The following is a 10820-nucleotide window of genomic DNA, read 5'->3' on the forward strand; positions in this document are numbered from 1 at the left end:
TTGAATGTTGGACCAGACTCCCACCAACGAACCCCTTGTTGGGAGGGAGCTGGGAGATGGAGAATGACGACAGCAGAAGGAACCTGTCACTGCTGAGCCTGAGCCAGCTGCATTTCTGTCCCTTTGTTGGGGTCTGTGGAGGAGCTATGCCGAGAGATTCAGACCACCCCCATATCATAGGCGGTTCCCACACCCCACAGCCTAGAGCTGACCCTGGCAGTCTTGGAGACTAAAGTGTTAAGTCCCTAGTTCTGGGCTTATTCTGCCCTTCCCTTTCCCCTTTTTCTTCTTTTCCATTACAAGTGATCAAACCCGCGGGTGTTATACATGCTGTGTAAGCACTTTGACACGCAGCTACTCCCCATATTTTGTGGGTGAGTATGTGTGTACAGGCTAGCGTACATGTGCATGTATGCTAGTACTGAGGCTTGAACTCGGGGCCTCATGTTTTCACTTGGCTTTTTCACTGAAGGCTGGAGCTCTACCACTTGAGCCACGGCTCTACTTCTAGCTTTAAATTCTTTTTTGCAAGTTCACTGGAGATAAGAGTCTCAGATGGTTTTTTTGGCTTGGGCTGGCTTCAAACCTCAATTCTCAGATCTCAGCTTCCTGAGTAGTTAGGATTATAGGCCTTAGCCACCAATGCCCAGCTTCCTCCTCCTCTTCCTCTTTTTTCTCTCTTTTTCTCTCTCTCTTTCTCATTTTTTAAAATTTGAGACAAACTCTAACTTACCCAGGCTAGCCTCAAATTCATGGTCCTCCTGCCTCAGCCTCCTGAGTAGCTGGATTGTGCACCACCATGCACAATTCTGGGCTAGCCTGTTGAAGTACAGTTGCCATTAGGCAAATCCTACCCCAATGTGGCCAGGGGTAACCTTAGAACGTGGCCAGGGGTAACCTTAGAGGGGCCTGAAAGGGCCTGAAGGATGGGGAATGTGGATCCTGCCTTGTCCCCAAACAGACTAGAGACACCTGGAGTGTGTCTAGTTTCCTATTTAACCTACTGGGCCCCAGGAGAGGTCCACTGAACAATCAATTGCCTTTGCTCACATCATACTCTACTGAGCTAGGATTCTTCCCAATGAGGCAACTGCATGATTAGTAGAAGGGCTTTGAAGATATCAGGAATTTATCAGTCCTTGATAAACAAGATATGGCTATTTATAACATCATAAATGCCACAGATAGTGCTCCAAGGATGAGCACAGCGACAATAGTCATTGCAGGCAAGAGACCATGGAAGTAGTTTGTTGATATCTCTTAGGAGTAGTTCTGACCACAATGAAATCGTGGGTGAAGATGAGCTTGTTCTGGTTTTCTGTGCTGTTCCACACACACGCGCACGCACGCACACGCACACACACACACACACACACACACACACACACACACACACACACACACACTTGCCATTTCCCAGTCAAACAATACTCCTCTCTGCTGTCTCTTGTCCCCTTCCCTTGTTTTCTCATACTCTGTGCCTTGAGTCCAGTGGGGCCTGAGACCCCATGATCTTCAGCCACCCAGGACTCTACTTCCAAGACCTCGTGTCTTCTTGCAGTATCCTCTGAAGTTCCAGCTGCCAGAAACACTGAGTATGACAGCTGCTTTGGAATGTTAGAAGAATTTAGTTTCCTCAGTAGTCGTGGAAAAGAAATTGCTATCCCTTCCTCCAAATAACCTAGAGAAGATTAAACAAAATTACCAGTGCCCACGTATTAGGCACCAGTGTGGCCACTTAGATATGAAAACATTGGAGCACTTTCACACTGGTTGATAATGGCCCAAGCTCAGAACACTCCAAAGCATCTCCTACATTTCCAGTTGGCACTGGTTGCCCAATGGAAGACTGGAGATGAGATTTCCCTAGGTATGGAAGGTAGCATGAACTACCAAGAGAGGGAAAGGTTGAGAGCTTGAATGAGAGGGAACTGCAGACTATGTCCTTTGCTTTATGGGGAGTCTGACTTATCTCTCACCAACATTTGAAATGTCTTAGATTCAAACTACAACACAGCTCAGAAGGGTCTTTCATGCAGAAGATAGAAAATGATCTCAACTGTCCAGGGTGTCCTACCAGCTATCACAATAACCATGGAGCTCCTAGACAGTCAGAGCATTGGACAAACCCAGACTCAAGGCAGGAAGCTTGGTGCTGAGACCTAGCCTCATGTTTACGAGAGAGACACAGAGGGAAAGTTCAGCGATCAAGCAGTTGAATTTCTTTGAGCATCTCTTTTGTCTCATCTGTGAATATGAATTAAATTACCTGCCCTGTCAACCTCTCAGGCTGACGAAAAGACCAGAAAAGAGCTTGGGCATAAAAGGCTTTGGAAATTGTGAATTGCTTTCTTAACATATGGTATTATGATATTTTCCATTCAGAAAGAAGCAGGGCTGGGCGTGGGGAGGCGTGACTCAGGCAGCTCAAGGGAGGAGTGAGGACTGGAAAGCTTAGGCAGAGACTGAAAATAGAATTGTTTCCAGAGCCCAGCAACCAGGCTCCTCAGCAGCTGGCAGGCAGGAGCCCCAGCCTGGCTGAGCACCAGGCTACCTGCTCCTGATGTGGCAGACAGGGCCAAGGTCTTCCTTCTAAGGTGGCTACATGCCTTGCCAGGCAGGTAGAGGCCAGTGGCCCTGGGTTCACAAGCAACAAATGAAGCATGCTGACTCTTTTGAAGTCAAATGACTCTGTCTGCAGGAGCTGCCTGATTGCTGGCAAATGCTTTCTTTGGCCTCTTGCCTTCATTTGCTTCCAGCAAAATTAGCCTTCACATGAAACTGAGAGAGCACATTGGCCTGGAGACCACAGGCCCTGGCTACATGCTCTAACCCAGAGGAGGGAAACTGGTCCTGCCCATCCTCTGCATAAGCCTCTAGCCCTTGGGGTTTTGAGCAGGTGACAGAGCACTGTATCCCCAGGACTGAAGTTTGGCTAAGAGACAGGGTCTGGCAGCAAGCTGACTTGCTTGGATGTAACTAGGTGAAGTTTCAGTGTTTCACAAACAAACATTCCCCACAAGCATTCCTGCTGTTTGCCCAGGCCAAAGAGAGTAAGGTAATAGTACAAAGAAGAGTGATCTCACTAGCAAAGCAGGCTCTGAAGCCTCACACACAAACCCCATATCCCCAAATAACCCAGGAGATTTGTGTGTCATGAAAAATCCCCCCAGAGACTCGGCCCTTAGCAGGTGCCAGTGTAGAGTCAGGCTGGGAGGAGGGACAGAACTTTGTCCCCCATTGTCTAGACAGTCCACCCTCCCAGGACTGAGAGGTGGAGAGACCTTCACTCTTGGTACTGTAAAAAAGAAAATTCAAAGTTGCTTTTGTAGGGCCCATGAATTAACTCAAAACAGGATCAAGAGGGGGGGGATCAACTAGGGAGGGGGGAGATGGAAAGGGATTGGAAGGGGAAACAAAGGAGGTGGCAACAGTGCTTGGTAAGAAATGTACTCATTACCTTGCTCATGTAATTGTAACCCCTCTGTACAGTATTTTCACAATAAAAAAAAAAAACACGATCAAAGCTAGATACCCAGCTCAGCTCTTCATTTATGCCCATTGAGAGGAGTGATTCTCTCCTGCAGTCACTTTAAATCAGTTTCAGGAATAATAGGATTTACCTACTAAGCATCTGGTGACTAAAGACTACCCCTCAGACAGGCAATACCTTCTTATCATTTTTGCAGCAAAAGATAAAACTGCTACAAAGGAAGAGAACAGCCAAAAGCTACCGACCTGTCAAAGGTGATTGACTTGTCCCTGATCCCCTCAAGTCTTGTCCCTACACCGCTCAAGTGATGAAATGGTAATAATTTCTCTGGAGATGAAGAATGAGCTAAGGCTCTATCAGACCACCAACGGCGCTTGGGATTGTTTTAACTATGCATACCTTTCTCTCACCCTGTGGCCATTTCCTTGTCTATTTAAAGCTAAGACAAATGTCTATATCCCTGAAGATGGCGGATTCAGTCCTGAAATGCTGTCTTTCTGTGGCTGCCACACAATAAATCTCCTTTCTCTACCCTTCACTTCATCTCTTTGTTTGGCATCTAAAGCCAGACCTGAAGTGTGGGACTCCAAGAGTTTGAACCTGGAGTCTAAAAACCCAATTTCAGTACTACTTAAAGAAGCTAGAGTCAAGTGCTAATAGCTAGCTAGCAGTGAGCCTCCTCTGGAGGCTGAGAACTGAGGATCACAGTCTGAAGCCAACCTGGGCAGGAAAGTCCTTGAGACTCATCTCCAATTAAACAGCAAAAATCCAGAAGTGGAGCTGTGACTCAAGTGGTAGATCATCACTGAACAAACAAAAAAAACCCCAAAAAACAAAAAACTGAGGGATAGCACCCAGGCCCCAGTAACACTAAAACACAAACAATAACCAAAAAACCCTAGAACAAAGCCAAGGTGGTGGTGGTTGTTTTTAATATGTCATCTGGGCTCTGTAGGACCTGGTCAGGCTCTCAAGCTGCTTGCAATTGTTGGTAGCTGAAGATAGCTGTGAAATGTTTCTCCATCTGCTACTTGTTCTTCCTCAGGATGTTGGAACTTAGCAGAAGTAGGAAGTTTGGAGGAGAAAGGATGCACCCATACTCTTTGCTCCTCCAGCCCCAGAAGGAGAGCAGAAAACAGTCCTGTCTCTGGACAGGTACAACCCTCACCTCACCCCCCCTAGTACCTCCTCAGGCTAAACCCACACATCCACCTATACCCTCTAGTCCGGCTGGAATAGGTTACTTTACATGAAGACCAATACAGCTGTGTTAAAACAAGGACTAACTTTGATTGTTTACTTATGCTAGATACCAGGCTAAGTGTTTAAAGTACCTTAACTCAGTGGGTCTTCCAAACAAAACAATGGGATGGTTCTTCATTGACCCTAATTCTTTCAGTGTTCCTGACCAAAAGCATAGCTAATTTTCAGAGGTAGGAAATCACTCCAGAAAGGCAGGAGGATGAGACAGGGGCCCAGGCCCTGTGCCAGCCCATTACTCAGCAGGTGAGTGATTGTGAAAGATAGTGGCTCCCTGGTTACCCCTGTGTCCAGGGCAACAGCACAAACAGTGTACAGCTACACAGGTCAAAGCCCCAGCTCCTCCATACAAAATCCCCTGGGGCATGTGTGGCGAGAGGGGGCAGGGCTCTGGGAGAACCAGTAAGCTTCTCCACATGAGAAAGTTCTTCAGCCTGGGGACATTTTAGTCTCTACTCTGGTTAGTAGCATTGTAAATAAATGACAGGCCTGATTTCCACCTTATGGACAGTTTCAGTGCCAGGGACCTCCAGGAGAATCTTCCCCCACACTGAAACCTGGATTTCTGACAGGGACTTCAGAAACTCACCCATCTCCAAAATTGAATGTTGTTTTGCAATGCAGACTTTGCCTTCTCTAGAAGACAACAAAAAGCAACAGTCATCCTAAGGAAACCCAGAACTGAGCAGTGCCTAAACAGGAATATGGGGCAATCAAGAGGAAGAAGTTAGGTTATTAAGTATGTTCTAGAAAAAGTGAGGTGAAGGGGTGGACTTAGGGGAGAAAGGGGTAGATGAGTGAAGAGGAAAAGAAAGAATGCAGCCAAGAATCCAATGCACATCTTATAAAAATTAAGAAGAGTAAGGGAAAGGATGGGTAGAGGAGGGAATGTTGAAGGGGGTGACATTGATCAAGATGTATTGTATTCATAAACTGCTTTGTTAAATGGCAACCTCTTTGTACAACAACTTAAAGACAATAATACAAAGAAAAAAGTGAGCTGCATATTAGATGTAGGAATCTGAGATGGCAGAAAGAAAGTTAAAAAGAAAAGAGGAGCTTACTGTCACAAAGTGATCATTTCTTTTTTTATTGTCAAGGTGATGTACAGAGGGGTTTCAGTGTCATAATTAAGATAATAAGTACATTTCCTGTCAAACTTTAAAGATACTTTCTTTATGAGATATTGAGATTTAGGTCAACTCATTATCCAGCAAACAGCACTGGAAATCATGGATACTAAAAATGCTCTTGCTCTTGGACAGTGCAACAATCTAGTGGAAGATACCTGAGCAAATTAGACAAGTCACATGACCCTAAAATGCATTTATATGTTGCTTGGAGAAAATAAAGAGAACATCTGATGGAGAGAATCACTTGAGCTGGGTATTCAAAGACTAATATGGTTTTGCCAAGAAAAGAAAGGACAAGGGCCTCAGGGCATTCCAAGACTAAGTCTTTTAGAAAGGATTTGAAGAAAAGGTGCCAGGAAACTCTTACCATGACAACACACCTTGCTGTAGCCAAGGTGTTTGGACTCTTTGGTAAGGGGTTTGGGGAATTTGAGTAGATATCAGCCTGGTCAAGGAGATGGTGAGCAGAGGAAGAGAGAGACAGGCACAGAGACCAAGACACCAGAGGCAGCAAACAGATACCAACCAAGAGAGACAAAGAGACAGAGACAGAGACAAAGACAGAGAAGGCAAAGAGAGGGAGAAAAAGAAAACAGCTTTAAACTTTGTGTATAGGTGCTCTTCTCAGAATACCTACCAAGGGAATACAATAATAATGGATGCTTTGCCAAGTTAAGAATATATACAATTAGTATTATACATAATATATATTATAGGTTAAAATATTATACCTGACATTTATTAACATTAATATGTCAATTTAATGTGTTAATTAATATATGAATATATAATATTGTATTATACTATTATGTAACATATATTAATATGGAATATATTAATTAATTATATATAAATATATATCATATAAGTATATATTTTAAGTATATATATTATTTAATATATAATATATTATATTATATAGGTATATATTATATAAGTATTAATTAACATTTAGCATAGATTGATATGTTATATTGCAATATAATATGTATTGATATATAGTATATTCACTTATGTTTATAATATATTATATATACTATAATCTATATATTAAATAATATATTAATATGTGTTTATATTAATATGTGTTTATATTAATTATGTGTTTATATATTAATATGTGTTTATATAGCTATTGATATATAATATTAATATATCCATGATATATTAAATATTGTATTAATAATATATAAATTATACATGATATAAATATATTATATTTATAGGTATATAGTATATTTATATTATATTACACATATGTTATATTTATATAAAATATGTTATATTTATTACAATATATTATATATAATTAGTTATAGATTATAGATTATATATTATATATAGTAAATAACATATAATATATTGTAAATAATATAATTGTATAAGTATATAATTAATATAATAATATATTAATTTATATCATATATTGACACTATAGTATATATTTGGGTTTTTTTAATTTTTTTTATTGAAAAAGTGTTGTGCAGAGGGGTTACAGTTACAAAAGTCAGGTAATGAGTACATTTCTTTTCAAACAGTGTCACTGCCTTCCTCATTTTCTCCATTTTATCCCTCCCAAACTCCTGCCCCCTCAAATTTTATAGTTCATTTCCAACACAGTATCTAGTGAGTATCACTTCTGAATTAGTTCATATAATATATTATTTTATAGATTGTGTACAATATTATATAATATTACTAAATATAAGAATATTAATATTTATGTAATATATAATATATAACATAATATATTATATATTACTTATAATGTTATATCATATATAAATATATTTTATTTTATATATTATAATATATTTTATATTATTTAATATGATATATTTTAATATATTATACACCTTAAAATATAATATATATTTAATATTATATATTTTACAGGAACAAGATAAGGATGTCTACTCTCTCCACTCCTATTCAATATAGTACTGGAATTCCTAGTTAAAGTAATACGGCAAGAGACAAACATAAAAGGGATCCAAACAGGGAAAGAAAAAATAAAACTCTCCCTCTTTGCAGATGACATGATCCTGTATTTAAAGAACCCCATAGATTCCTCTCCCAAGTTACTTGTGCTCATCTGAAACTTTGGCAAAGTAGCAGGGTATAAATAAAAACCCATAAAATTCATCACATGATGAGAAGGGCAGGAAAAGCAAGTCCAGGAAAAGCAACTCCATTAGTAATAGCCTCAAAAAAACCTACAAAAAACTAGGAATTAACTTACCAAAGACCTCTATGATGAAAACTTTTAAAACCTGAAAAAGAAAATTAAAGCAGATTTAAGGAAATGGACAAAACTCCCATGTTCCTGAATTAGAAAGATTAACATAATGAAAACAGCATTACTGCCCCAAAATAACTACAAAATCAATGCAATACCATCAACATCGAGCAGCACTCTTCATATAGAATAATAGAAGACCCCGAATAGCAAAAACAATCCTTAGCAGGAAGAACAGTGCTGGAGGAATATCAACAACAAACTTCAGACTCTATTACAGAGTCATTGTAATAAAAACAGTTTGGGGGGCTGGGAATGTGGCTCAGTGGTAAAGCGCTTGCTGTGCATGCCTGAGGCCCTGGGTTCAGTTCCTCAGCACCACATAAGCAAAAAGAAAAAAGCTGGAAGTGGCGCTATGGCTCAAGTGGTAGAGTGCTAGCCTTGAGCTAAAGAGCTGAGGGACAGTGCCCAGGCCCAGAGTTATTCCCCACGACCGGACCAAAAAAAAAGAAAAAAGATGGAAGAAAGACAGCCTCTTCAACAAATGGTGCTGGCAGAATTAGATATACATATCTCCCTGCACCAGAATCAATTCCAATGGGTCAAAGACTTCAATGTAAGACCAGATACCATGAAAACATTGCAGAAAGGGATAGGGAAAACATTAGGGTTCCTCGTCACAGGTTGAAACTTCCTAAGTAAAGATCCAGAATCAAAACAAATCAAAGAAGACTGGATATTGTGGTATTGCATCAAACTGAAGAGTTTCTGCATGGCAAAGGACATAACTAGCAAGATAACTAGAAAGCTCACAAACAGGGAGAAGATCTTCACTAGCACACAAGGGCCTCATATCTAAAAATATACTTAGAATTCAAAAAAATTAAACTCCCCCAAACAAATCCTCAAAGAAACAACAACCCCATTAATAGGTGAGCTAAAGACTTAAAGAGACTTCTCCAAAGAAGAAATAAGAGGGCTGGGAAGGTAGCTCTGTGGTAGAGTGCTTGCCTTGCCTGCATGAGGCCCTGGGTTCAATTCCTCAGCACCACATAAGCAGAAAAAGGCAGAAGTGGTGCTATGGCTCAAGTGGTAGAGCGCTCGCCTTGAGCTGAAGAGCTGAGGGACAATGCCCAGACTTCAGGCCCCACAACCCAGAAAGAATAACCAATAGACACATGAAGAGATGTTCAATATCTCTGGCCATAAATGAAATGCAACTCAAAACAACATTGAGATTCCACCTCACCCCAGTTAGAAAAGTAATAATAACATACTCCCAAAGGGGAGTGTAAACTTGTTCAGCCACTCTGGAAAGCAGTATGAAGGGTCCTCAAAATACTAAACATAGAGCTTCCCTATGACCTAGTAATCCCCATTTACCTAACTGACTACAAACCAGTCCACACTAAAGCCACCAGCACACCATGTTCATTGCAGTATTGTTTACCATAACTAAGATATGGAATCATATCAATGGATGAATGGATCAAGAAAATGTGATATATATATATATATATATATATATATCACCTATCACTTTTCTTGAGCCATATTAAAGAAGTATTATATATTTAATATATAATATAAATATTATATACACATAATATTTATATGCACACAATGGAATTCTATGCTTCCCTCAGAAAAATGACATAGAAAGACTTGGAAAAAATTATATTAAGTGAAGTATGCCAGAACCAAAGAAACCTAGACTACATGTTTTTCATCATTTGTAATTATTAGAATGTGCCTATAAATCTACAAGTAAACCTAATAGATAGTAAAAGACAAATAATTACAACTGGACATGATTGATTAAATAGCACTCTTAACATTCATACTGACCAAAGAAGGATATTCTTAAGGGAGGATCACAAGAGCTCAAAAGCTATGTACACGTGATCATTTAAAATGGTGAATGAACTCCAAGAAATGGAAACAAGAGGGGTTTTATTGTTTTTTATTGTACTGCAAAGCAGTTATCATGCCCTTTCATTTCATTTGTCATTTTTTAAAATTTCTGTATCCTTTGTCTTGTGTATAAGTTTATCTGATTTGGGGAGGAGTAGCAGAAGCACAGAAATGGTGGGACAAAGGGTGAACCAATTCAATAGTGACACTCACTAGACACTATGTTAGAAATGAACTATACAGCTTGGGAAGGAGGGCTGTCTGAAGGGGGAAAACTAGGAGAAAATGAGGGAGGTGGAGATACTGTACAAAAAGAAATGTACTCATGACCTGATTTATTAACTGTAACCTCTCCGTACCCATCACCTTTACAATAATATTTAGATTAAACATATACTATATATTTTAATATATGTAATATAATATTTAAGAACACATTTTCCTACATATTTTATTATATTTTTGTATTAATATTTTATCTATTATATGTTAATATAACCTTACAGCATATTTTAACATTAATATTTAACTAAAATATTAATGTTCAATTAGTATATATTAATATAATTAGTGTACTAGCACTATATATTATATATTGATATAATTAATGTATTAGTATGATATAATTAATATTATATATATGATTAATGTCATATATAATTATTATATGAGTTTAAGCCTCAAGATTGTCATAAAAAAGAGCCAGAGTGAGCTAGTGAGAAAGAGATGATAAACTGTATGTTATGTATGTTTAACCAAAATTATGTATAACTTATGACAG

At 39.1% G+C, this 10820-nt stretch overlaps 1 long non-coding RNA gene across 1 annotated transcript in view; it reads right to left on the reverse strand.

Annotated features, from left to right (window-relative positions):
* The window catches only part of LOC138805766 (uncharacterized), a 49817-nt gene extending 44880 nt beyond the window's left edge, over positions 1–4937 (reverse strand). Inside the window, exon 1 of the long non-coding RNA XR_011365638.1 lies at positions 4828–4937. This is a non-coding gene — a long non-coding RNA (uncharacterized lncRNA). The remainder of the gene's footprint in view (positions 1–4827) is intronic.
* Between the last annotated feature and the right edge of the window lie 5883 nt (positions 4938–10820).

This window comes from Dipodomys merriami, unplaced genomic scaffold (assembly GCF_024711535.1).
Source record: "Dipodomys merriami isolate MVZ:Mamm:240054 unplaced genomic scaffold, mDipMer1.0.p SCAF_4, whole genome shotgun sequence".
Lineage (NCBI taxonomy): Eukaryota > Metazoa > Chordata > Mammalia > Rodentia > Heteromyidae > Dipodomys > Dipodomys merriami.